Source organism: Coturnix japonica, chromosome 4 (genome assembly GCF_001577835.2).
Source record: "Coturnix japonica isolate 7356 chromosome 4, Coturnix japonica 2.1, whole genome shotgun sequence".
NCBI lineage: Eukaryota > Metazoa > Chordata > Aves > Galliformes > Phasianidae > Coturnix > Coturnix japonica.
In genome coordinates this window covers 38,772,989-38,795,892 of record NC_029519.1, presented here as the reverse complement: position 1 = coordinate 38,795,892, position 22,904 = coordinate 38,772,989, and the positions used below count along the sequence as shown (strand labels likewise).

The 22,904-nt window shown below is 36.0% G+C and overlaps 1 long non-coding RNA gene across 2 annotated transcripts; it reads left to right on the top strand.

Moving 5' to 3' along the window:
* The first annotated feature begins 5,511 nt into the window (after positions 1 to 5,511).
* Positions 5,512 to 21,218, top strand: LOC116653416. 2 transcript variants are annotated; one of them, XR_004307200.1, is made up of 4 exons: positions 5,512 to 5,865; positions 13,113 to 13,327; positions 17,105 to 17,158; positions 18,060 to 21,218. It is a non-coding gene; the product is annotated as an uncharacterized LOC116653416 (long non-coding RNA). The 2 variants fall into 2 exon arrangements; XR_004307199.1 differs by having other exon boundaries at positions 13,106 to 13,327.
* Positions 21,219 to 22,904: the final 1,686 nt, after the last annotated feature.

Below are 22,904 nucleotides of genomic sequence, written 5' to 3'. Positions count from 1 at the left end.
TGAGTCACCTGAAATGTTTCCCCAGTTAGTTTTGCACTTTCTTATATTTCTTTGTGGTTTTGTTTTTGGTTGTTTTTTTTTTTTCTTTTTTTAACTGCATGTGAGTCAACGTGGCTTTTGCTTCCAAACTGCTTGCTTGCATGTAAGCGTCCGTGGGAACGTCAGCACCGTTCTGCGGCTACAGATTTATTACTTGGCCAGCAGAGGGAACTCGAGTTTTCTAATGACTTCATTTAATCCGAAGGAAAACAACTGCGAGGTCAAACTATACCTATTGTTGTGTTCCATTTCCCCTTGACGGTGATTGCTACGGGTTATTTTGTTTCGGTTCTGTTTTGGATTTGATTTTTGTTTTTCTTTGTGGTTGCAGTTTGTGTTGTTTTTTGGTTGTTGGTTTTTTTTCCCCAATTCTTGAGGGCTGAATTTGTCAAGGCTAGTCTTCATTTCTTCCATTCCAACGATCTTGCCTAACACGAAAAGCAAAGTCATTTGAAACTCAAAGAGCCATTTATAGCTGAATGTGGTTTAAACATGAAGAGAATGTAATGGCATTTGGTTCTTCAGGAGTCTTAACACTACATGCACTCTTTTGGATGACATGCTTTTATAATGCTAACCAATGAAAAGTGATTTTTCAAAGCTGTAAAGTAAATCTCTGAATCCCATGAGAAGTGAACATAATATATTAAAAAAACCTGTTTCTTCAGTGGACAGTATCATTTTGCAAAGTCATGGGAAGTCCTATTTCAGAAATAGTTCCCATTATTTATCTATATTCCATTTCTTTTCTGCTTAATCCAACATCCATTCCTAAGATCATTTCCTGATCATGATAGCTTTAAAGTGAATGTGAAATTGGAGATATGTTTTTTTGTTTGGTTGGTTTTTTTCTTCAACTCGTTCTGGAGTTAAATAAACATATAAAGCAAGCTGAAAATGCCACATAAGTTTTTCCAGGGCCTGAGGATTTTGTTTGGTTTTGTTTTGTTATTACTTTAGAAAATCCAGATCTTGTCTGCAAAATTTTCCCTAGAAAACCCATCCACTGGCTGGAGATTGAGTGGGATTATGATGTTGCAATAACTACAAAAATGAAATTTCTGCAAATAAGATAGGAAGCCATCTTCAGTTATTCAGGCATTTTAGTGACATAAGGGATTGTACCATCATGTAGTCTGACTTCTTACATAACAGAAACCATGGAATTTCACCCTGTAATTCCTGTACTGTATCCAATAAAAATATGGTTGGATTACAGTGTAGTATTTAGAACTGCATCTGGTCTTGATTGTAGGAGTCTGGGTAAAATGTTTGCTCCTAATACTCGGGTCATTCTAAAGTGCCATGTAGGCTTCTAATTCACTTAGGCTTTTAATATTTTAATTGCATCTTCTTAAAATTACTGCCATGATTAGCATGGAACCATAACAATACACAACTAACTTTTAGCTTAATTTTGCTTACTTTTTTTTATAGAGGGAAAACTACTGATGAGTTTTCTCCATATTAGGGATTGTAAGAGAACCATCATCTCTCATTTATGTTTTTGAAATGCTGTTTTTCTTTAGAAGACATAAATGACAGCTTGCAGGTTTAGGTTTTTTACCGATGCAATGCAGAAAGGAAGAAAAATAATTTAAATTGAAAACACAACAAAATATATCCTTAATATCTATAAATAAGAATTCATGATTAAAAACACATTAATGAAAAATTCTAAATTCTGCTTTTGTAGTGATGGTACCTTGGAGAGAAGGGGGGGAGGGGAGGGGAACAAACAGGAATTAATATTATTAGGCTCTTCCAGACAGTTTTAAGTACAATATTGACATCCTGCACTCAAAATTCATTTACTGTGCTTTCTCTTTCTCTGTGTTGTTCCCAGTCACGTTTCTGCAGCCTTTAGTCTAAATTCTTCCCACTGATCCTGGGAGAGGACAAGGTGTTATGAGAAGAGATCTAATATCCTTTTCTGTCTGCACTGTTAGGGTAGCTGGGCAGATGACTTTGTATTGAGAAGCATATGCTCAGTCTGTGTGTTGAAGTCATCTTTATATACTACTCAGTCTTCTTTATATACTTCTCCTTCTGCTCCCTATCCTGTGAGGAACTCACTGAGGCACTGTGTTTGTCAAGTGCTTCTTTTCTATAGGTACATGAGATGCATGAGAGGCATTGCCATCAATTTTACCATTTGTTTTAAGCTTAGTCAGAGATGATAGGAAAAAAAAAAAAAAAAGAAAAAAACATATCTTAAACATTAAAGGTCCGCAATAACCCACACTTGAACAGAGATAATGGAATGGCTTTTTTCCATCCTGGCCATAAATGACATTGAGATGAGGGCTGTGCTGGAGGGGTAACCAAAGCATAAAGCATGATATTGTCACTGAGGGTGTCAGCAGCAGAGACTGCACGCAGTAGCTAAAGGATTCATTTGGACACTCTGAAGTATGTATCACCCTCTAGCTCTTTATCACCTTTTGCTGAGATGATCTCATTCTCTCACTCAATGTGGGGTGATGGCCACCTGGGACTAAGTCTCAGCTGGAGCTGGGTAAAGAACCCAGGTGTACCCACAGCCCTGCCTATGCAGGGAAGAGAAGGAGCATGCCAGTGAATATGGGGTACATCCAGAGTTGTATGGAAGAAAGGTGAAAAATGGTTGTTGAGGTTCCAGAGAAGAAATAATAGGTGATAAGAGAATATAAGTCTGTACAAAAATAATATGGAAATGTAAATTATTGTTTAAAATAGAAATTCTCAGCATGTGAAACAAATCGCTGGAAGACCCCTAACCACAAACATCCTAACTACATTTGAAGATGGAAAGACAAGCGAAGATTTTCTTTAATTTAGTGACATTTTGAGAACTTAGTAAACTATTTTCATGAGGAATTGCTGGAGACATCTATGTCATCATTTAATCAAGAAAGAACGCTGTAGAACAGAGGGAATATTTCTTCTTTATTTCCTTAAGATCAGTAGAAAATTATTTTATGCTGTCCTATTTTTCCAGTATGTTAGTAAATGCCATCAGATACTGTTTATGGATTGCAGTGTTATTTTTTTAATTGTTTCTGAATTACTTGTGGGTATGTGGCTATAGTTTATGCTGTTATGTTGTCAGGCTTCTGATAATGGGAAGGACTGTTTGTTTAGACTGTGCAGCTCTTCACTTTAATTTGCTCTGGCTCCAGTGTGACATGTTAAAACTACTATCAATGGAAAATCCAAATTTCCCGGAGAGACTTAAAAGAGCAACCTCAGTGAACTGAAATTATCTCCTCTTAAAGCTAATTACCTAAGTATATTTAGGAAAGTAGTGCTATAGGAAATCTGCTTCTTTAGACTCTTTTCTGTTTCATTAAGTGCCTCAGGTCAATATGAATAATTATTGTTTGCTTTTATTGCACCTTTTTCATTATTCATTTACATGCCCATGAAAGGACATAAAACTAAAGTAATCCAACAAATTAGGAGTAATTTTTTGAGACAGTCATTCATAATTAAAAAACAAACACAAAATATTTTCACCTTTCAGTTTATTTTATTAAAAAGAAAATACCGTGAGGTTTCCATTTAATAGGAAGCTTTAAAGCATTAATGAGTCTCTCAGGGCAGTTATGGCAAGTAAATATGGAAAGCTTCCAAGATTAAACACATTCTACCATATTCTGTTACCTAGGGGCTAGATTTAAGAAAAATACGCATATGCTTGTTCATGGAAGAAACACGTGTTTCTGTATCCTGTGCCATCTTCTTTCAATACTGTTCACCTAATACCATTAACAGGTAGGATAGGGTAGCAGTTTTTCCTGTTTCCCAGGGGGCTTAGGGTAAATTCCATATTTTGGCTGCCTGAAATGTACTTTGTGCAATTATTTTAAAGTCCCACATCCCAGGGATTTTATGACCTCCTAGAAGTAGCATTTCATAATGGCTGACCAGGGGGACAAATCAAGAAGTTGTATTATTCTGAAGCCAGCAGTCTTGACTACAGTCCATTATCTGGGCAGTATGCTACCAAATACCTGGCATAAAGGTGAGAAAAAGATTAGAAAGGTATACTGGGGGAGATCTCTTAACATATGTTGCCATCAAATTACAGATTCATAGAACTTACTTGCAGTGACTTTTTTTAAAAAATATTTATTTTGATACAAATTAAGCATGGCTTTCCCAGACCTATGAAGAGAATTGTTTTCCTGCTATTGTGTTATTTTATTCCTCTTAACATGCTGCATAATTAATCCATGACCCTACAGCTCCCCATCCCCTTAAGATGGGAGTTACATTCATCCTTGTCTAAGCATGTATTATTGAGACAATACAAAATCCATTTTCTCTCGCTTATCGTGTACTTGGTTAGTTTTAGCATCTGCATGAAATTTGAAATTCTGTATGTTGTTTGTTTTAATGAACAAACAATTAATCTGTTGTTGCCACACCGCGTCACGCTTTTACTAATCATAGATTAACCACCACTTCAGTGCTGCCTACATTAAAGCCAAGAACAAATCATGTGAAAGTTTTAAATAAAGTATTTAAATACTATTTTCTATTGTCACAGAAATGAAGAGAAGCTTCCATAGAAAATGAAGTTTAAACTGAAGCAAAGATGTTTTTTTCCACAAGCAAATATACACATCCATGTGTGATCTCAGTCTGCTTGTCTGTTATTTGCCACTGCTCTCTTTTGTTGAATTCTTTGGAAAAATGATTATCAAAAAAAGCAGTTGTGTGTATATATATGTATACACAACTGCTTTTTTGACAATCATTTATATATATATTTATTTTATAAAATATTTTTATTTTATATTTTTATAAAATATTTTATTCATTTTATATATTATATATAATGAAAATTTTAGTAGTTCTTATCATAACCTTTTTACTTATCTTAGAATTTTCTTCTAAATGAAGTTATTGATTATATTTGAAGTAATTTTCCGTGCTGGATATTTCTTCTCTAGATCAATTAGTTTGTAATAATTTCTTTAATAAAAGCAATGGTATTCTGCAGTAGGAGGAAATAAATCTATCATAAACTGTTACAGAATAACATATCTACAAGAAAAGTGTAGTTTACGTTATTATGTAGAAGTCAACAGTTGTGTAGATGCAACTCACTTTTATTCTTATCTTAGCCTTGACTAATCAAAATATCCTTCATAGAGAAAGTTTAAAGGAAAAAAAAAAAAAAAAAAGAAACTGTATAAACTCTTGTCTTCAGAGTCATCCTACAGAAAGGAATGTCACAGTTAAATGCATAAGAAAACAATCCCCATTTTTAGTGTCGCGTTGGACTATCACCTCTAGGAATGAGAGGAGACAATGATGTACCATAATATGTGTATGCTAATATACTTCTCAGCATTATGGTAATGGATAAATTGATTTTCTTGTGTTTTGTACAAGAGGAGCAATGTAATTTTTGTCCTTATATAATGATAAAAAACAAGTTATTTGTCTCACTTTTGTGACTTTCATATTTCATTTGAATAACATGCAATGATCAGGGCTCTTTAGGAATTTGAAATCAATAGTAACACAGCAGATAATGACATCTGAAAGTGACAGGAACGTTGACTGTTATCAGGGAACTTGGTAAATTTTAGACAGGCCAGAAAATAAATTCATTCCATTCTTGTGGGCTTTTTTCTGTGACTAAACAAAGCATGTTTTATTTTTCCAGATTTGCAGCTCAGGCGTACCTGTGCTGAAGACCTTAATAACTTTGGGAAAGACCTTTGAACAATTATGTGTGGCCTCAGACAAGGTTATTTCACAGAAACATCGATATATTTCTTTGAATTAATGAATGCCTTGCTTCATAATTCCAATGGCTCGTAAATGGAGGTAAGAAAACAACTGAGGCGTTCTGGTCTCATCTCTGGGTAATCTGGTACTGATCTCCTAGAGGAAGACTGAATTTCTATTTTGTGAATGTTTGTGGTTGGAGCTGAGGCAGAGGCAGGCTTCCAGAAATGGGGAAGTCTGAGAACAGCTGGAATACTGTTCCACAGATGCGTTGATAACATCCAGAAATATCTGTGATATGGCTGAAATGGTAGAGGGGTGATGAGACAATATTATGCACAGCTATTGCAGTCTTTTTTTGGTGTTTTGTTTTTTTTTTTTTCCTGGACCTCACCTTAACTTCTTGCTGAAGCAGAGCCTGGGGTTCTGCTGTTTCATAGCATTTCAAAAAGTAAAACATAGGATTAGACCTCAACATTAAAGGAAATATCTGAAAAACATCCAGCAGTCAACATGCAGGAAACATTTTAAAAATATAAACTTTGTAAATGCTATTTAAAATAACTTTAATTAAAACATTCTGGGGGCTGGATTTACCAGTATTCTTCCTTCAAAATGTTGTACTGGTGTTTGATATTTAAATTTAAATGCACAGTTGAGTGTAACAAATACATATACTTAACTGGCATAGTCCTGTACAGCCAATTCAGTTTATAGTCCATGTCTGAAGCAAATATCTTCTTTTCCTCATGAGCTGAACAAAAATGGGATAAAGCCTGTGAATTATGTGATCAATTTCAGTTCATTAGCCTCACTTTTCCTCTGACTTTTACCAGCATCCTTTCTGTGAACTGTTTTAATACCATTATTTAACAGTTATTGGCCTTCAGAAGGTTGAGTGGACAGTCACTTATATATGAATGAAAGAAGAGGCCAATATTTCTAACTTTTTTTATTTATGAATTATTTCAGCTAGCTATTCAGTCAGCTGTGGACCTTCCTGCTGAAGCAGACTAGCTCTACTTTTGCCTCGGCTCTTTCTCTACACTTACACCAAATTTACTCCATCTTTAATACTGGATATATATCTGAAGAAATTTAGACATTTCTAATATTTCTAGAAGTCTACTGATTTAGAGAACTTAGATTTTACTTCAGTTTCTATTGAAGTTTAAAAAAATAAAAAAGAATATGATTGGAAATTGAATATTTGTCAGCAGAGGAAGAGTTAAACGAAATAAACTTAAAAGGGATAAAATGTAAGCCACTGAAGTGTGTAAATACTGTAACCTGATGGAAATTCAGTTTGGTAGGTGTTATAAAAGCCAGCAAGCCAGTTGTGTTGCTATAATACACTGCCTAAGTTCTCATTTAAAGGTTTGGCCTGGGTCCTTGAGATCAGGTCCCAGGAGTCTATTTGATTCCACATCCAGATGCAGATGTAAGCCTGCATCTAATCAATACTTATATCAGTTTCCAGGAAAGTACATCTAATTTCAGATTATGAAGTGTCTAAAACTATGTTTTACTGTGAACATAGAAAAGAGGGCTGTTAGTAGTGCACGGCATTAGAAGCAATACCTTTGCTGTTCACAGTAGTTTTACCTCTTGATGAGCATCATCACTGAAGTGTTGTTAACAGTCTACTTTGGGTCACACCTGGTTGCACCTCATCACACATCCCAGCAACCTTCCTATGCGTTTGGAAAATTTTGGAGTACGGCAGTGGGCTGAGAGTCAGCATGTTGCCACACAATCACATGTCACAGGAAACACTTTGGAGGAGGAGGCTCAGATTTTAATCATTGTGTGCTCTCCTGAAAGCAGTGATGGTTCTATATAACTCAGCAGAGCTCTGTGATGCACATCTCCCTCCCTTTCTCCCACAAGCATAAAGCTTTTGGGCAGGTTAAGATTGTGGCTTGGGGTAGGAAAAAAAGCAAATTTGCCTTAGTGGGCTTCTGCAGCTCTGAAGCAGACAGTGTAGTGCTGATGCTTGGCCTGACAGAGGTAAGTTTCCTTCGATCCCACCCTTGATGCTGGACTGCTGGCCTGTATCCTGCTTCCAGAGTTTGGCTAAGTATGTATATTTCCTGGAATATTTGTTATAATCTTAAAACAAAGGTCAGTGTAAGAAAGCAGGCTATGTATCAGTCCTTTTTCCTTCAGAATTAAAGCCTCTTTGTTAGCATTCAAGAACCTGAGAGTGTAAGATTTACTTTCCCTATCTTCAAAGCCTGTCCATTTGGCACATCCCCATGGCTCAGTGAGCTCTCCAGCTGACTAATCTCAAAGCAACTTTGGTAACTTACTTGCTGTCTGTCTCCTATAGCTGCTTGAACCACAACAAACTGTGCTCCACACCTTTGGAAAGAGATACAGTAATAGAGGAGAGGGAATTATATTTCATAATCTTGATGTGTCAATAGAAGCATCTGCATCTGTACTGGAGCTTGCAGGCTTTGAGCCAGTGGAGTATCAGCAGCTGGAACTGACTCCCACCAAAAATGCTAACCTCAGGTTGCAACAACTGCATCAAAACAAATGCTGGAAATCAGAGAGAGGCAGTTATTAAAATGACCTCTATTACCTGCCAGCTGTATGGCAGCACATGTTGTACCTTGCGCCATCTGTGGATAAAGCTTCACTGTAATTTAAAGTGTAAAAGCCATCATACTTTTCTGTCAGGAGTCAGGACTCCCCAGTGTACACTAATATGTAAAATGCTTTGTTGCTATGAGGTCCAATTGTATGTGCACATATGTCAGCCTTTACTGAGGCTCACTAAGTCATTGTCAGGCAGATGTTGTTTTGCCAGGTGTGCTTTTGTAAAGCTTACAGCTGGATAACTTCCCTCCAGAGTGGATACTAGAGGGAATATTTAAATTGGAGATGGGCAAGCCTCAAAGGGTTTAGAGGTTCAGTTAAATAAGCATCTAAAATTCTGGATACTTGTCTGAACCAAATCCAGCACCCCCAGAATAAGGCTGTATGGCAGAATGGAGTAGTTCAGTTGGAAGGGACCTACAATGATCATTGAGTCCAATTGCAGAATAGTTCAGGCTATTGTAGATCATATTGAGCAGTCCCTCTTGCAACTTTCTGTGTAAGAATCACAAAGACGGGTTTTTTTTCTCCCAAGATTAACACTTCCAATTTGCAGATTATTTAAAATCCGATTTTAGCAAGCTACAACATTTGATTTAATTTTGCATAAAGCTCTAGGTCAGTTTTATTTTTGTCTATCAATTTCCATGATGCTTAGTTTAAAAGAAAAGAAAAAACTGCTGAATTCTATTTTACTATTCCGAGTTTAATTTTGCTACATATTTTTGGCTGATTTTACTTTACTGGATTAAGTCTGCTGAAGTTCAGCTCAAGTAAGACCAAATACAACAGTGTAAAAAATGTAGAACATTTCAGTTGGTTAGGCATGCATTTGAACTTAAAATTAAAACAACAGGTAAGCTACAAGTGGTTTAAGATTTTGTTGTCAGCTCTGTTTGCAGCTGTGAAATTCTTTGTTAATCAGGATGGGAGGCTTGGGTGTGCATTCAGTGATTCACATATGATTCAGATATGTCACTAACCATACTGCTGTTATCTTACTTTTATGTTATTGTATGTATCATTCCCAGAAACATGAGTACTGAACTGTAATGCTTGGTTTGGTGACACTGAGTTAATTTTTTTAGGCCAGGGTTAACATTGTTTCTTAGAAGATTCATAAAGTGTTGTATTTATCTCTGGAATAAATCTATAAGGGCTGCTCTGAAAGAAGTGACTCCTATTATATTGGACATCCCGTTACATGTTGTTTCTGCATGACAGATGGCAGCAGAGGGGCATCTGACAGAATAGTACCTGACGTGAAAGTGTGTACAAAGCAAAGGTGTGACACTGAATCATTCCATGCAGAAAAAAATTCTCTCACTGATATTCACTGATGCTTTCTGAATGTTCATGGAGACCAAACATTGAATATGAGCACAGTGAGGTGATGGGTGGTGTGATTCAGCAGTGGTGAAAGCAAAGTGAAAGACAGGCCACCTTCTGGATGGCCATACAGATTTGAATAAGTGCAGCATGCAAGCTCTTGATCATCACTGGCAAAAATACACAGCTAACGGTGGTGACTATGTTGAAAAATGGTGTTTTGTAGCTAAGAATTCATTCTATCAAATAATGCTATTGTACTCTTTGTTTCTGCTGTAATTTCTATGAAAAAAAAATATATAAGAGGCATTTCTTTCAAAGTGACCTATGTATTATGACAGTATGTGGGAAATGGGTAAAGATGTTTTAAATATTTTAAATATATAAAAATATCATATTATTAAATATTATTAAATATTAATTAAATATTATCAAATATTGTATTATTAAATGTTATTAATATTTTTTCAATCATCATCTTTTTCTGATGTTTTTCTCCTGATTATTAAGGCTTCTTCTATAAAATATATTGTGAATACAATAGTGAGATGGATTGTCCACTGCAAAAGCCTCTTCAAGAACTTCATGTCTAGTTCTTTTTCATTAACTACACTTTGTCAGAAAGGTAAGACAATTCAGTAAATACATAAGTATATATATATAAGTATATATATGTATGTGTGTGTGTGTGTGTATATACATATACATATATACTTATGTATTTACTGAATTGTCTATATATATATATACACATATGTATGCATAAACACAGTATTTGTCAAAGGTGATGGAATGACAACCATAGAAAATAACATGCTGAGTTCCTATACTGAAAAAAATGCAACTGTCATATTTTCTTCCATTACATAATAAGATATTTGCTGTTCTTTTTAGATCTGACCTTCATTTAAAATGATTAGCGAACTTTAAGATAAGATTATATTTTCAAATATAAAAGGTCTTTCCTTATGTCACTTCCTGACACTCTTCTTTAGCTGTCTTTAATATATATATATATATTCTATTTATATATATATTTGACCATTTATATAACTAGAATTGGAGATAAAACATCAAAAAGCTCTGTGAAGCTGAAAGACAGCTGATCAAATGCTGTTCAGTTTTTCTACCTGTATCTTAACTTAATGAGATGTTTTGTTTTTTAATTTTTTATTTTTAAACAACAACAAAAAAGCCACCACCAACAACAAAACGATCTGGTTTTCTGTCATTTATGTACAAAATATTCTGATTGACATAGAAATCCTGAGTAAAATTAATTGACATAATTTTTTTTTTCCTTGGAGTTTTCACTTTGATACTATCAGAAAAGCTATGGAAAATCTTGATCTCTTTTTACTGAATGTTTTGAGAAAACAAAACAAATCAGAACACAAAAAAAAAAACAAAAAACATGGGAACATAGTTAATTAGCTCAGAAATTACTTCAACCATAAATATCTGTGCACCTGCTAAAATAATTGTCTCCTGGTATTTTCCATAAAATACTCCTTTACTGTCTAAATCAGTGTAGGTAAATCAGCTGTCTTTTAAGTAGACCTGATAGCAATTAAACTTGATGAATAGCTGCTGCGATTCCGAGGTATTACTCTTTGTTTCTTTCAACCTTGGTATTAATATGAATTTTCGACCCAAACATGATGTTGTAAAACGTCATGGGATCTGAAGACAGCCAGAAGATATTCAAGACAAAATGAGTGTAGAGGTCATAGATACCCTTTTAAAAAGTTGAATAAAAATGAATCAAGGGCCAAGAAGATCAGACAAAAGAGCTTCATCTTCTCTTTAACCAGACTTGAGGGTTAGTCTTTGTCAAGCAGTGATAAAACAGATTAAATACACTGGCAGTGTGGCCAAGATGATTCAGATCTTTTCCTTGTGACAGATTCCTTGGATTTATGTTACATGCAACATTTTTGTTGAGATAAACTTAATTAAAGAATAGAACCCTACAGTTTAATCACGCCCGATAAGTGTAATTTGGCTTAAAATGCAACACAATGTAAAATCAGACCACTAGGGGTCCGAGTGCACAGTCAGTAGTGCATTATCGTACATCTACACAACCTCCAAAGAAGTTTAAAGGAAACACCTTGAGACTTGTGTGGATTTTTATTAACCCAGCACTGTGAATTGATGGGGTGCTGGTGAAAAACAAACATAGGGATAGAAAATATAAGGTCTGCTTCACACAAGAGCTCTTTATTGACAGTTTATGACATAGACTTGAGAATTTTAGCTTTTTGAGACTTTGTTCACCCTGTGAGGGCTTGTCTTGCCTTGTCATTCCATCTTTCTCCTCAGCATCGTTCTGAAAATTAACTGCGATCGCTGGAGACAATTGCACATTCTTCTTTCATGTCTTGACCTGTATTTCTGCCAGTTTCACTTTCTCAGTCTACCTGATGTAGATCTACCTCAGGCTTGTGTAAAATTAAATTTTACATCATCCATTTGCATCCCACCTCTTTTTAGACATTTATAAATGTTTATCAGACCACCCCCTCCCCACCCCATCCCCAGTCTTCTCTTCCCCAGGCTGAACAGATCCAGGTCACACAGCTTTTCCTCATGTGGGAGACACTCCAGGACCTTTATCATCTTTTTGTTCCTCCTCTGGACTCCTTCTAGGAGATCCCTGTCTTTTTTGAACTGAGGAGCCCAGAACCTGACAATGAAGCATAAATAAATAATGGAAAATCAGTTGAAAGTATAAATGCTCAGATTTGTTATAAGTGTGTATTTAATTTGTTAGTAAAGACAACTCTTTACTCTCAGTACTCCTTTGTATGTTATGTTTTGGTTTGTTTTTGTTCTAGGATTTTTTTTGGCGGCACATGAAAATAGTACTGTATACATCATTTGTGATACTTGTAGCTAAATACCTGGTGTCTAAAGCTGGTATGCCTAAGATAATAAGAAAAGTAAAGGTAGCACGTGGTATATTTTTACTACAATCAATACTTCAAATTCTGGTTATTTTTAGCAAAGGTCTTTCCTGATTCAGAAATCATTTGTGTACACCCAGTTGTACTGAATAGTTTGTTCCTCTGTGAACATGGTAAACCTTACTCTAAACTGTGTACATTTTTAGAATTCGTAGCATCCTTTGTCAAGGAGTTCCACAGCTAAGGTACCCAAATGCACAAATAACTCCTCCCGTCTCCTTTGATGTTCCTTATTTCTAATGTTCAAAGAAACAGTGAACAATTTATGTCCTTTCACCTTCTTCATGCTAGTCACAGTTTTATCTGTCTCTTTCATGTTGTGTCTCTCCCATTCTGTTCCTTCACCCCCACCCTTTTTTCCTTCTAACAGACTTTCTTTGCAGTCTGTTCCCCTTCTCTGAATACCTGCCATATCTATTCCATCTTTCTTTGAGATTCCAGGTGTCAGTTGGAATTGTGTTAGTATAACTAAGCAAAGAAGAGGATGAAGTAATCTGTAGAACCCTGTAATCCTAGTGTCCTCTGAAATGCATGAAAACCACCACAGTATAAAGATCTTCCAAAGAGCTGCAGCTGTGATACAGTAAACAAAGCACCAAGCAAGTTCAGAATTCTACTTTCTTTTGGTGTAATAAGCATCATTCTTTCATTTGCAGGTAAGTAGCACCCAATTTATCCAAACTTGGAAACACCAATAAGAGACAAAGAACCATTCTGTTCTAGAGTTTGATAAAGTGAATACTTGAACTGTCTGTAAAAAAATGTTTGGGTTATATAAGAGAATTATAAAATCAACCTTCATAGAACTTCCACGGTAGTCAATGCTATTTTTCATATCATACCATTCACTTCTGGATGGTGAAACAAAAGTGAACTCTGAGCCCAGTTGCTCTTTTTATAGGATGATATCTTGAGGGTTTTTCAGCTGCTAAGTGTCAGTATGTCCCAGGAACCCATAGGCACAACTGCTTTGATTTGCATGCTATTTAAATCACAAGAACGACCTTGCTTAGAGAATAGTTAGGCTCTCCAGACCATTTAATGTTACTGCTGCTCCTTTCTACTACATGCCTCAAAGGCATCAAAATTATCACGTGAGTAAATAATTGCTCAGTAGCTACTAAAAAAAAAAAATTTCCTGAGGCCTGAATTTGCAAATATAAGCAAAAGATAGGAGCTCAGAGTACAGAAAAGGAAAATCTAATGAAAATAGGAAGAATTTTACAAGTTTGAAATCAGGGATCCAGAGTCAATTTCATGTCAACTTCCATTTGCAGTACAACTGATAACTTTGCACTTTAAGGAACAATTATGCATTTTAGGAAATGAGTCTGATTGTTTTGCTGCAGAGGCCACACAGAAGATGGAACTTCATCACAGCATTTGTCTTTGGCCAAGTTGGCCTTTACCTAGTCACTTGTCTGTGTACACAACAGTTAATTCCTGAAGTATTTGAGATGCAAAACATTGTCGAGTAGCCTTCTGCTGCACTCTAAAAAGTGCCCTCATATTCTGAACCTGGAAGTTTTAGATCCAAGGAAGAATATGAGAAACTTGAATTCACTACTGTAGTGGAAGTGAAAGTCACAGCTTGAAACAGTGACTGAAGACCAAGTGGAAAGGCAGGGCCAACCCAGGGGAACTCAGGCATACCTGAGCGACCGGAAGGGGTAGAGACGGGATCCACGCCTTCCCAGACCTCATGTAAGGATTGACAGTGGAGGTAAGGGTATCTTGCTGCAGATCCTGTGTGCCTGAGGCCTTGCAAAGGTAAGCAGGTGCTTTCCATTGTTTCTGTGCCAACAGTTGTATTTAAGCAAGCCCTCACTTGCTGCAGCCTAGGACTCTGCTATTCTGCTGTCATTGCTGCACTTTCCATCATGTTACAGCATTACACACTACAAATATGAAAGAACCACTTTCATATTACCTAGAGTAATTAGTCCTTGGTCCTTAAAAATTGGAGAAGTGCCTTTTAAATTTCATAGCAAAAATACTCTGTATAACTCTAAGTATTGCAGAAAAGCAGCTGAATAATTTGAACTCAATTCCATACAGCTGGGCAGCATGGACATCAATACTGCAAAGCCAGCTGGCTTTATTGAGTTATGGTATGTGATTTTGAAGGATGTTCACATGAGATGTTAAACAAAGTTAGTATGAACAACTCAAGCAGTTTTCCAAGCACTGTTTTTAGTGGCCGAGAATGGATGTTTATAGCCTAACATCAGTTACATATATGATATTGGCTAATAAAAGGTATTGAAGAGCTTATTACAGCTAGAGAGAACTTAATCATTAGGAAAGTATTTCAAGTCATTAAAGAGAACATATGTGTCTTGGAAAACTTGATATGTAGAACTCAAGCAAAGAGAGGGGGAGAAACAACAATATTTTACTCATTAAATAACTCCTCTGATGTCTTCTTCTGAACTGTGTGTGGATACAGAGCAGTTCACGGAAAACACATTTACATTGGATTCCAGGAATTGGATTCTTTTAGTATTCTTTGGTGGAAAATGAAGGTTTGGCTGCTTACCAGATTATTTGCTGTATGATAAATGTAAAAGTTTTACTAGCTCTGATGGATTGTGGACAATCATTCCTGAGAAGTTTGATCATCACTGAGACTATTGCAAAAATTGAAGTGATGCTACTAGTTAAATAAATTGTGTAATTGAAATATCAGTTTATGAGAAAACAACTTTCAGCATGTTTTTTTTTTAATAGTGGATGACAATTTTGCTTACATGCCTCCACAGTTGTCAAGGTTTCTTAGAAATGACATGACAATGATGTATTTTTCAGGAGATTATTTGCTTTCAAGCTGAGTCTTCATTTATTGTGCTTAAAGTAGACTAATCTGGCAGAATCTTTATAGTCAACACAATTTCCAAATTTTATTTCTGTTTTGTAAAAGGCTTATACCTCCTTATTTTAGTGCTAAGGAAAGTTCCATGTTGTGTTAACTTTATTATTCCCATGTTTAATACTGCTGAGTGATACCAGGATTTCCATATCACTGTACAATGCCACAAAAATCTGGGCTGTCCATTCCAGAATCAGAATAATTTCATTCTCCTTTCATGCTAATTTCTGTCAATATGCTCTCCTAGACACTGTTACTTTTCAGTATACTTACTTCAGGATGGCAATCTATGCGCAATTCTAGCAATGCTGTCAGTATATGAGTTGCACTTTGAATCTTTGTTAAGGATTCCTTAGAAAGTGGAGGGCATGTGCTGAGAATTGTTTCTACCACTGGGACCATTGAAAGATTGTTTCTTTATTTAACTACCTTCTTTGACAAAATTGGGGAGTATTTTGCACGTCTCACCCTGAAAAAAAAAAAATAAATAAAAATAAAAATAAATGACTGAAATGGAAGTTATTGAGGAAGTAGAGGGAATGACTGGTTTTCTGACAGACATACAGACAAAAAACATAAGTTAATAAGACATTTCCGTAGGAAAATTCCAGGCTCTTTATCTCTTACTGAGTGAGTCACTTTTTCAGAAGAATGTTTGTGTTTTCTCTGTAAGCATTTAGGCTCTGTTATCCTCGTATCTCTCCTGAAAAGATTTACTGTCAAAGTGAGTTCAGTGGAAATTCATAGAGGAAAGAGGCACCCTAGGAGAGAGTGTTTTGTAGAGGAGACTGTATGTCTTCAGAGGAATGTTTTGCAAGATGCTGGCTGATCCTAGAAACACACAAAATTACCAACTCCTCTGTGTCGTGATAGTAAAGAATGCTAGATCACTGCACAGAGAAGTCAGTATGGTGTTTTACTTGTTTATTTTAAGTAGATTGCATAGATAGATCCTAGATCCAACCAGAGTTCAAGTAGGCTTTAAATGTTTCACTCTGGATCTTAGCACGTTACAGAGGAAAAATTCCAACAACAGTTAAATCCAATATATACACACACCTTTTATAATTCATGCAATTCAATTTTTCCAGTTTCCTCATTACACCTCAGATGAATTCTAACTACTACCCCCAGTGTTTCCAACACGGTTTTAGTCAAGCCAAACAAGGTAGAAGTATGTCTGGCATCCATGTGGCTTGGATTATCATCTTATGGCAGCATAGCTGACATAACTAAATTAATTTGACTTAAGAAATCAGAGAAGTCTTGAACTGTTGTCTTGTAGATGACAAACCAGTGCCTTATCAGCCAAGCTACTCAGATGCAGTCCACAGCACTCTTAAGTGTGATTTCATCTAAGTAATGTGTTGCTGAGTCTAACGTCAAATGAATCCATCACTATACAACCTCCCTTGATTAAAGGAACAGAAGAATAGACATATATGAACAATCATTGAAAAAGCTGTAGTATGTTTATGCTCAGCATTTTTCTAGAAATTTGAAAGTGATTTTATCATTAGGTCTTTAAGCTGAAACTGTTTTGTTTTGTTTTGTTTGTTTGCAGTCTATCTGAAGATAGAAAAGCAGACTCTACTATTCTTCCTTGAGGAAATAAATGGTAGGTCAATGCTGAAATCTATCCATTCATTCTACCAGGTTTATTAGAGAAATAGTATCCAAATCATACTAATTTAGTCCTGCATAAAACTTCAGTATTTTGCATTAGTTGGTCGCAGCCCAATTTATATATAATTAAAGTCACTTTAAATTGCCTATTCTTCTTCACATGTATTTGTTTAGGGAAACAAAGGACTTGTGTGAACCATGTTGTTTGAAGCCATAACCTTTGGAACTTTCTCTTGGCCTGTATTGCTTGAGGTTGCCAATGGTGTGCTTTTAAGAAAAAAGTTGCCACACAAATGCAGTACACCTCCTCAAGTGCTGACCTCTGGTCAACTGGGCAAAGTGCTCAGATGCTATAGGTCAAAACCTCATTTAGCATCAGAAATAAAGATTTCTTTGACCTGCAAACACTTCTTAATATGTAAACCACTCTTTAGTGTCACATCTTTCCCATGCCAAACCTTTAACTCTTTTGATTGACATTTACAGTTACATTTTCCAAAAGCATCTGCTGAAATCTTTTATCTTGCTGTAGTTTCTACTTGTCTGTCACTTTTCACAATGTTTAATATATTCCCATTTTACTTGAAGTCATTTAACATCAAATATGTTAAGTTAATGCTTCTTGCTCTCTGAGGCTCTTAGTTCCACTAGTATAGGATGGATCTTAGTCCTGTAACAGTTCAAAGCATAGCAGACATATCAAGCATTATAACATCTCTGAATGAAAAACAACTGCATTCTAGTTTAAAAAGGAAAATGTAAACAGCAGTAGCACAATTCCCTTATCCAAAACCGAACATTCCAGAAATAAAATTATCAAAATAATTTTTGGACATTGCATAGAGATAAATGAAACTGTTTTGTTGTTTTTGGTTGTTTGTTTAATTTTGCAGGCTAATCAGAATTTGTTTTTTAATTATTAACAACGCTGCCAATGATTATGAATTTGAAAGCCAATTCAGAAATACTGGATCTTATCTGGTATCAGATGAACACTACATGAATACATTACAGTGAGTATCGAAAACTCTGTTTCAAAGGTATTGAGAGTCATCAAGACTTTTTACATATGTAAATTGGAAATCTAGACCTAAAAATATATTATTCTTTATTTACACATACAAGCCAGGCATTTAGCCACATACAAGACAGTGATTTAAATAATTTGTTTCTGTAAATGTGATGTATTACATTTCTCTTGCTTGTGATTTTTATTTTTATTTTATTTTTGAATTCTTGGTCATATTCCCATTTCCTTGCACAGAAAGGGTTTGATAAACAGATTACATCTCCCATTGGAGTTCAGCACATCTTTAATTACTACCAGATCTTGAAATATTTTCAGAAGATTCCCATTAGAAAGATCAAGAATCATTTCCATCCCAGTTCTCCAAAGGAAATTTTGAGCAGACACTCTCACCAGTAGTAACATTGACACATTAACTTTCTTCAGCCACCTCGCTCAGACTACTTAGTCTGGCTCCACCATGGCTGGAAGCCTTAATCAGATATCATACTAACGAAAGCTATGTCAGTAATGATGTCAGATGAATGGTGGTCACATGGCAACAGTCTCATTTGAAGCAAACAGTGCCACACTTGTTTTTGGGCTACTTTATGACTCGGATGAAAAATGACTTTGTTCACAACGAAACACCACTAAAGTATGAGCTGTTACTGTAGGATTTTAGCACGTCTACTATTTTCTCAACATTCTTTTAATATACCTAGCTGGACAAATAGTGTAAATATCATTAAACTACACATATTATCAAGCTCATCAATCAGCATGCAAGCTAAGTAGATGAAAGCTTGGCAATCCTTTCTGGCATTTCAAATCCTCAATAAAATAGAATGATGGAAAGTGTATGAAGGAGAAAATATTTTAATTTTGCCCTCTAAATTGGCTTATACCAGATTTACTCATTTGTAGAATAGGGGAACTCAGTCACCTCTCCTGAAAATGTGTTTTTCCTGTCCCTGATGGGGATGGTAGGAGGCTGCACAGATGCTTGGAGAGCAGGATAACAAAGCTGAACACAAAAGAGGCATATGCTTTCTGGCATCATTCACACTGCAACAAAACAGAAGCCTCAGAATCTCGGCGCATTTTATTTAGACTCTTACTCCTCTGGCTTCTGAGGTCTCTTCCTATTTTCAATATGCATTTAGCAGCATTTTTACTCCCAGCACACAGATCGCAGACAAGAATGATTCTTTCACTGCAAAACACATCCTTTTCTCAGGGAACCTAACTTGCCTGGGAAGTGAGTGACAACTTGGAACGTAGCTTCTCTGAAAATCAAACATCATATGACTGGCCATTGAGCCATGCTTAGAGAAGGCAGACATCAGCAAACTACCAGAGATTAAGGTAATGGAGAAAATTTGCAAGTTGCCACATCCTGAGGCACACAGCTACATTTTCCTACAGCTGTTACTCTGACTGCAATCTCATGATCAGCTTAAGATAATGGGCTGCCACTGATGTTGAAGAGTAAAGTCCCCATGTCCCTGCTGACTGCTCCTCACCTGGCTCCACCACCCCATCCACAGCAAGTAACATGGAAGGTTGCAGAAGAAACTGGCACAGGTTTTGCACAGATGCTTGTGTGACCACTGAGGGTAAGGGTGCCAGGCTGACAGACAAAATGCCTGAGAAGTAGGGAAAGCAGGACTGCATCTCTCACTGACATCATTGGTTTACATGTTTTAAATTCATCATGAAGCTGTGTTGTCGGCTTGTAGTGAGAGTCTTAAATCCAGATGGGGTCACAGACCTCTCTGCTTGGTCTGTAGCGTCTCTTCCATTTAAACTTACTAATCAGGAAGGTGGTTTAAAAATGTGTTTATCCAACCAAAGAGCAGGAATAATGACAAAGAACAAACTGAAGCTAACAAACCCCAGAATTTAAAACATGGAGTGATCAGAAAAACAAAACAAAACAAAAAAGAAAAATAGAAAAAAAAAGAAAAAAAAAAGGAATATTTCAGTAAATCTGTATTAAAGATGAATCTGTGGAAATCAAGAACCCTCAAGAAGAACACAAGAAAAAATGTTTAGATACTAGCTAAGAGTTATTCAATTATTCCTAACTGCTAATATGAGAACATGAACTAGGAATGTCTGCTATAGAATATTTTACTCATAAGGTAAAATTAGCAGAATTTTAACTAGTTCATAACCCTGGAGCTGTGCCGCCCTAGTCTTTAGATTAACACAGAAAGTCTGGAAGAGCTATCTTGATGCAAGTTTCCATCACTACAATAGATTCTGGACACAAATTGTGTATCATTCATATAGTCAGGACTTAAGTGCTGCTATTATTTTCTGTTCTTTCTGGCACCACTTAGCAAGTTCCAAATGAATGAATTCTCTATTCATAGATACATACTGGGGAAAGAAAAAAAAAAAAAAAAAAAAAAAAAAAGCATACTCCCTGAATTGAAAAATAGCTTTTCTTACCTTCCTCTCAGCTCCTCTGAAATATATGAAGTCCTCAGGAAAATGCACTGATTTCACATTTCTGACACAAATTTGCTGTATTTTTGTCAGGCATTCATTTTTCATTTACATTTTACCTGCTTTATAAAGATGTGAGCCTTTCTAAAGCCCCAAATGACCAGTTCTTCCAAGTGTAGAAGGTACTTCAGTGAGATGTGTGTTGGGACTACTGATCATAACAGTATCCCAAGGCACAAGATGGCCAATGGCCCAACAAAATAGGAGTCCAAGATAACTTTTGTAGTGATTTTTTGAGGGGCTGAGAAAAGAACTGTAGAAATCAGGAAAAAAGATGAACTAGCAGAAAGATAGAAGTGATATCCTACTTAGAAGAGTTCAAAGAAGTCTTAAGAAGGGATGATGACACAACTATCATCTGAAAACAGACCAAGACAGTTAAAACATCCAAACCATATAAGCTTTGAAAGGTTGTGATCCTGTGTGAGACAAGGAAGATGACTTTCAACTTATCGAGGTTTGTTTCCTGCTTATACTCACAGATGCCTACGGTCAACAGAACACCAAAGACTTTCTATTTAAAGCTAAATCATCAGAATCTCCTAAATAAAATGTTTTGTCATCAGTTTTGGATCTTAACTCTAATACTTGGTTGTATTTGGCAGTGTTAATGGAATGAGCTGCATTTGACAATTAAAAAAGGCTAGAGTAACCACATAAGGAGCCAGGATAACCATAATCAGGGCAAACCAAAGGTTTAAACTAGCACAGCAGACAGTGGCAGGTCTCTAGTAAAAAGCATAAGAACAGCCATGCACATAATAATATTTTTCCATCTTCCATTAAAAAGATTTCTATACTAAGCAGATAAAAGACAGCAGAACTTAGTGCATTGATGCAGATGGAAGTAAAAAAGGCTACCATGAATATGCCTTATATTGTCTGCTCTAGATGCATTTTGTATACCCCACTTGCACTTTCAAAAGTGCTATTGCTAATGAAGGTTAACGGAATTATATGCTGTGTGTATATATATATGTATGTATGTGTGTGTGTAGAGACATTTGTTTCTTTTTCCTTCTAAGAAGAATATAACAGACTTGAAATTAGGCTTATGCTTATACAGTTAAAAATACATGGAGTATTACTGATTAACATGAGCATTATTATACACATGTTTTACGTGATCATTGGCTGTTCCCCTCAACCAGTACACCAAACAAAAATTGTCTTTTAATGGAAGAATACTGTACAGAGACCAAAATAGAAACTGCTAAAACAAACAAGATAATTATCTAAATTTTATAATATCAGTCATAAAACGTCTGCCTTTTCCCTTTATGAGGTTCATAGATTAAATTTAGGGCAGATGTTTCATGTAATTTACTCAGAAAACAGGAAAATTATTTAAAAAAACTCATAAAGCCTACAAAAACACAACCGAAACTAATCTAAAACATATGCAGTCTACAGGTTACAAGGAAAAGTTTGTTATTCCTCAAGCTACGGATGGGGATGCTTAAGCGATAAAACTATCTCTATCACACATTTTATAGTATCAGATATCCTGAACTGCTTTGGACAAGCAGAGGCCCCTCTAAATTTAGGGTGCATGAGGTAGCTCTGGCTGTTTTCCAAAAGGCAAACTAAGAGAAATGCAAACCCTGCTCCTCAGTGCACTGAAGTTAATCTATTATCTCTGATAATAGAGAAGAACATGCTGCAGTGCAAACACTGTGAAAAAATACTGCTTAGAAGTATCACGTTACCAATCTGTACACTGTAAAAGTGGGAATAAGAGCAGGTGCAATGCCTTTAGTACTTCAAAGAGAAACAACATCATCAGTGTTAAGAGAGACTGAAATCGGCTTCTCTTTAAATGAGTTATCTATGGCCAGGCAAACCGAATTTGGGGGCAATCTTCGCAGATATTTTGAAAGATGTTATTCTCCCTCCAGTATGAAATGCAAACACATCGAAGCCTCAGAATGTTAATAACCTTTGTTATGACAAAAAGCTTGCAATTTTCAGGACAGTTCTGAAAATATATATATGTACCATGTGTCTGTATGTTTTTAGATCCAGTTTTTGGAGTGTGAGACTTGTCACACTTGTGTGCCCCAGTGGCGCAGTGGTAGAAGTGCCGCTCTGCTACACAGAGGCTCGAATCCCGGGGGTTGGACTCAATGATCTCTAAGGCCCCTTCCAACCCGCACGAGACTATTACTATTACTATTACATAGAAAGCAACAGAAGTGTATCTTTCCAGTCTGTA